This window comes from Branchiostoma lanceolatum, chromosome 12, assembly GCF_035083965.1.
Source record: "Branchiostoma lanceolatum isolate klBraLanc5 chromosome 12, klBraLanc5.hap2, whole genome shotgun sequence".
Lineage (NCBI taxonomy): Eukaryota > Metazoa > Chordata > Leptocardii > Amphioxiformes > Branchiostomatidae > Branchiostoma > Branchiostoma lanceolatum.
Window position 1 is genome coordinate 933,865 of NC_089733.1, and position 6,705 is coordinate 940,569.

A 6,705-nucleotide genomic window follows, 5' to 3' on the forward strand; every position below is an offset into this window, starting at 1 on the left:
ACTGTAGTCAGCATAACTCAATTACCTCTTGATGGATTACGATGATATTTGGTATGTGAGCAGGTGTTGTGAAGCCAAAATTCAACGTCGATTTTGGGCCCCCTGGTATGTGACCTTGGTACTGCAGCAGAAATTCCATTTTTGTATCTCTTGACCTGGACGTGCTATGGTCTTGATTTTTTGGTGGCAGATAGTTTGTGGTGTAATGAAGACGTGGTGTGGGTTTGGGCCCCCTAACAGCTTGCTCTGGAACTGCAGGGGCGTTATCGTGAAAATCTTCTAAGGAGAATAACTGAACAAAGGAACGACGGATTTCCATGATATTTAGCATACAGGTAGCTTAGACAGAGATGTACACAATGATGTTCAAATTATGTTAATTAGCACTTAATTTGCATAGCTAATGAGGAAAATCTATATTTGCAGTGTTTTCCATTATCAGACTCAAATACATGTAACGTATGTAGTTTATGGAAAGTGGATCATCAACAGATACCAATTATGCAAATAAATTCCTAATTTGCATAATTAATGCAAAACACCATATCTCATCTAATTGGAAAATTATAGGACTGTCAATATGATACTTAGTATGCAGGTAGCTTAGACAGAGATATACATAATGAAGTGCAAATTATGCTAATTGTGACTTAATTTGCATAGCTAATGAGGAATATCTATATTTGCAGGGTTTTCCATTATCAGACTCAAATACATGTCACATATGTAGTTTATGGAAAGTCATCAGATACCAATTATGCAACAAAATTCCTAATTTGCATAACTAATGCAAAAACACCATAATTCATTATTATACTATATTATACAATATTATTATACAGTACATATTATACAATTATAGTACTGTCAATATTGCAACATGTGTAAGTTAGATAAAGGTGTTAATGACCAAGCATATATTATGCAAATATGTAAGTCATTTGCATGAATAGAATTCTTCATGGAGATATGAGGTCGTGGAACTCTTGTTTTATTTTGCATACATCAAGTAGCGATGCACAAAAGGGAAAGAGCTCAGGTTTCGACATATTCATGGTTGTGCATACCAAGAAAACCGTTATCTGAGAGCACTAAGTTTCATCAAGCAGATCTTGCCACTGAATACGCCACTAAACATCGGGTGTGGGGGGGGGGGCAAATACGATACATTTCATGTCGGAGTGTGTACTGCGAATTTTGTGTATGAAATGAGTCCCCATCATGCCGGGCCACATCTAGGTTACTTGCTTGTACTCCCTTTTTGTCGATGCCTTAGGGGTACATTATATAACGGGAGGGGCCCTTAAGACGTTTTTTTTACTGACTATGCTGATTAGAAAGTAACTAAAACAAGGTCACACACACAGCTGTCGTTTGCATGAAAATATACTTGTATGATATTCATTTCTCGATTTTTGTCAATATCGGTATTCTAACGATAGTGATGGTAGCGCTGAATAGAGGGTCGCCGTTGCGACGGCCTGTGCCGCAAAATACGACCAGCGGTCACACAAATGCCATGCACATAAGAAATAAGGCTTCACAAAACACTCTGGGTCTTCAAATCTTTGTTTCTTTATTTCTTTATTTCTTTATTTGAATTTACCACATGGAAAAACAAGTGGAAGGGAGGACAAAACAGGTGTATCAACACCTTTACAAGTTGTCCTCCCAAACCTGAAATGATAATAGAAAACAATACGAAACCAAATCTAACAATAAACATTAGACATCAAAAGTCAGTAAACATGAATATACAATTCGGTAACAATTATACACAGAATTGATTATATACAAAATTATCAAATATCATTATATACAGAGTAAAAAGCTAATTATAATACTAATGTAGCCTTAAAGCAATGCATGAGGCACACCCACAAGATGTGGACCAAGAGCAGGGGACGTCGATATTGAACTGGGTGTCAAATCTCACAAACGTGGCTCTCACAAGCGATCGCTTGAATGACAAGATGTTAGACTTTTCCGTGGCTTGAACCCCAATATTGCGGAGGACAGGACTCAGCTGATTCCAGATGGTGACCAGCCTAGGTATGTAAGAAGAGCTGAAGGCTGATGTCCTTACTCGAATGGGGGTAAGCATGTGAGATCTGAGATATCTAGAGGGTCTGGAAGGGAAGGATACATACTTGTGAACAATTGGTTTTGACTTGATAAACACCATGACGTCGCACACGTTTGTTGAGTTTAAAACTAACGTGAACATTGCTGCCGTTTGACTAACTCTGTTTCCCCGCGGGAGCGTGGCCGTGATGGTGGCGGGACGAGCCAACGCACTGCGGAGTCAAAAGACTGGTGAAGCTCTAACATGTGATTAGCAAGGTCTATGAAAAGTAAAGATAGATGTCGAAGATATTTTGAAATTCCCGATGAGTAGACTGAGTTTTGTTGATGTCGGTGTTGTCACTTTTTCATAGTGATTTTGTTCATTAGGCCGCGTTCACTACGTTGCCGGGGTCGAACCGCAATCAGTGCGTCGCCAATTTCCTGTGAAAACATGAGCTGGGTTGCGCTAGATACAGCCCTCCGTACGTGAGGTGAAAAGTGCACACAAGCGTAATTGTACTGTCAAGGGAAACATAGAATATCGTATAATCAAATTCTTATTTCTATTTACTTAAATTCATTTACTATTCATTTTCTATTTACTTAAATTCATTACCAACTTTTGAAGACAGCAAAAGTACAAAGTCATCAAAGTCATCTTAACACACTGTTAAGCGAAGCACAAAATCGGAATGCACATTCACGAAAACGTCTCGCCGGTTTGTAAAGCAGAGCGTGAATTGTTCATGAATCTTAATGTGCTTAGATCTCATTTGTCAAACCTAACCACTCTCTGGCAACTAGCGATGGAGCGCCATGAGATCGAGTGCGCGAAAAACATCTTATGTTAGGGCCCTCTCCGTTAGACTTTATAGCAATCAATTTTGAAAAACATCCGTGAATGCATTCCGCAAGAAATTTCTTTCGGTGATACTTCAAGTCAAGTATTAATGGTACTTCATTGTAAAGTTCAAAATACCATGTAAGGCCAGGTTTCCGAGTGGGCATTCCAAAACCTAGCTTCCCATCAGCATTTTAAACTGTTCCATGTTCCGAGTCCCAATTTCTGAGTAGGAGTGTGTACCTAAACGTGTTGAAATGTGTTAAACGTTGAGCTCGTGGTTCAGGTATGTAAAGAGGTTTAGGCACGGGGTTGGTTCTGTACCCGTACCAACCCGTACCCGTACATGAACTATACATGAACACATACACACACGCAAACACACTCAAAACAATATCCCCATGAAAACGTCTTTTTTCATGGAGATAATAAACACGGTCCTAGTAAAATAACATCAAGCAGATACAACCTGCTCTGGTTCAACAGAAAGTTAAGAAGGCATTGTCGTAAGAAGCAGCGCCTCTACGACAAAGCTAAGAAAACAGCACATGAAGAAGACTAGAACAAATACAAGAGAGTTAAAAGGGGCATAAAAGCAGCACATGCAACCAAGGATATGTGGCAGACATACTGGGGGAAGCTATAACTGACAAACCCGCAACATTCTGGTCGTACATAAAAGGCCTGAGGAGAGACCTTGTCGGGGCAGCCCCTCTAAAGGTGGGAAATACCATTATCAGTGACAGCGAGAACAAATCAGGAACACTCAGCTCACAGTTGAAAAGTGTATTCACAGATGAAGATACCTCAGATATGGCATATGCCATCTCTTGGACAGCCCATGGACCATATTAAAACTTCCACTGGTGGTGTCGAAAAAATGCTTCAAGGTCTCAATCCCTCTAAAGCATCCGGACCAGAAGAAATGCCACCTTGGTTCCTCAAAAATGACGGCTAGTGAAATAGCACCTGTGTTAATCAATATTTTCCAACATATTTTCGTTAGACGCAGGAGAAATCACCAAATACTGGAGCGATGCAAACATATGCGCCATTTTTCAAAAGGGAGATAGAGCAGAGTTGGTTTTCCCCACAGTACGATTGGTAGTGCAGTGTGCATGTGCGCCCCCTTACTTCACTTATTTCAGTTCATCTTATTATCATTTTCCCGAATTTTCTTTTGTTGATGAGACATTTTGACGTGACCTCCAGTGTAAGACAATAAGTTATCTAGAAGTGATTTGCACCGCTATAGAGAAGACGACGAGTGCGTAATAACCTGTTCAGTGTGGGTGTGGTCGGGACCCAGCATGCAACCGTAACCAAGATACCTCAACGAGGAGAAGGCTACTCCTAAGGAAGACCCGGACGTAGGCCCAGAGCGAGCCGAAAGGACCGATGAGAAGTGTATACCACTCAAGAGCCCTTTCACCAGCACACGGAACTGTACACTCCAGCTGCACAAGTACAATTCCGGATGGCCACAACCGAACACAACCGAACCCCACTAAGGGAGGACCACAAGCTCACAGGAAAAAGGTAAAACTTGGACTTCTGAAATGGAAGACTCCTACTGTCTACAGTACATTTAATGTCAGAACCATTGCAAGAGCAAGTAGACAACAGGAACTAGTCAATTATGCTGCCAAGTACAATATTGATGTCATCTGTATAAAAGAGCATAGAATTTTCCACCCACGAACAGAGATTTAAAGATACACAAGACTTGACAACTGTCACCTCATTACAGCCTCGGCTACGAAGAACTCCCAACGATCCACCATTAGAGGAGTCGGTTTCTTACTATCTCCGAAAGCGTCAGACAACATACGCAAGGTGAGGAGGATCAGGGATCGGGTACTGGTGGCAGAGTTTAATGGAAACCCCAAAACAACTGTCATCGCGGCCTACTGCCATACAAACTGCAGGGAAGAGAGCAACGTCGACAATTTCTATGAGGACCTTAAAAGAACTTCTAAGACTGTTCCTAAACACAATTTACAAGTTGTTACAGTGGACTTTAATGGACAGATAAGGCATGAAAATACAGTCTTCACCTATAACAAGAAGACAAACAGAAATGGACAGAGGTTGCTTGACTTTGCCCAAGAATTTGCTCTAATGATATGTAACACTAAATTCATGAAACCCCAGAACAAACTATGGACACACCAACATCCTGCTGGGTATCGCTCACAAATCGATTACATAATGACTGGGGAACAGCATCAGAGATTGCCGGGCTTTCTCCTCGGCTCTTTTCCACTGTACGATCAGACCATCGAATAGTATCCTGCATAACCTGCTTCGGTCTCAGGGCATCTAAGAAGGCATTCCTTTCAAACCCTATGAAACGGATTGATTGGAAAGCAGTAACAAGGAACTATGGAACCTATGGAACATCATTTCGCACTCGAGGTGAAAAATCAATTTGACGCTCTTGCAGATCCTTCTGACGACATCGAAACAACTTATAATAACTTGATTGAGGCTACGGAAGAAATAGCTCTCTCCACACTGCCCAAGAAAAAGAAAACTAAATCATCACCCTTGAGTTCTCACACTCTTGTTACCAACGCACGCAAAAGAAGTGCTTGCAGCAAAAAAAGAATAGAGCTACTAGAATTCGAACCAGTTACAGAAATCTTACTAAAGCCCAAAGGCACCTGAATGAAGCCTATGCAAGTGCTGAAGCAGAATCCAATCAGGGAAAACTAGATAGCATTGCCCTTCTTCATGTCACAAAACAACATGAAGCTGCCTGGAAAACTATCAATGAATGAATAAATGAATGAATGAAGACCTTTATTGCACACACATACCCAACTGGGTTTAGTACAGGTCACAACAGAAAACATCACAGTTTGCAAATACACACATATATACATACAAATATAAGCTTGCACTAGTCTAATGATTACGTTAATTTGGCCTCTTCTCGCTTCTTAGTGATATTGTAAATATAGGTACGATGTTTGATGATTAAGGGTTTATCTAAAGCCATTAGAAATATGAATTTTTCCGCGTTTCCAAGATGTATGAAATGGGGAAACCTACATTGAACTAGTTTGTAAAACGCAGCTCTCTCTTCGTTGTATAAACTGCATTCCACTAAAAAGTGTTGCTCGTCCTCTATCCTATTTAAATTGCAATGTCTACATATTCGTTGTTCCAGGGAAGTGCGGTTATGACGTCCGGTTTCAATGTGAAGTTTGTGACAGCTGATCCGGAGTTTTCTGACCGCGGTCGTATGCCGTATATTTTCGAGACTTAGATACTTTTCTTTATCATACGTGGACTTGAAAAATCTGTAGGATCTCAGTTTGTTTCTAGCGGATCCACCTTTGTTATCATTGTGTATTTCTTTTAGGAAAGTTTGAAAGTGAATCTCTTTCAAGCGTTGATTAATGGAATTAATGATTTGGGACGTGTCTGTGTTTTGTGATGAAGAACAATGCCAGATATAGCCAAAACCGCACTCCTCTAGGGACTTCCGAACTCCTGACGCCAAACATTTGGCTCCAGTTTTGTCTAGTTCTATCTGACAAGCGAGAGGATCTAACTGAAAACTGTCGGCAGGCACTTTCAGGCGAAGTCTTAAAAGGTGTTTGATGGCGTTTAGGGAGGCCTCCACTTGAATGGGAAACCTCCCTAGTTCCGCCCTTGCAGCAAGGCCGCACGCCGATCTTGGTACGTGCAGGGATTGTTTACAGAATTTTAGGTGAATGGATTCGATAGGGCAGCTTTTAAATGAACCCCAAATCTCCGACCCGTAAAGAATTACGGGCTTAACACAG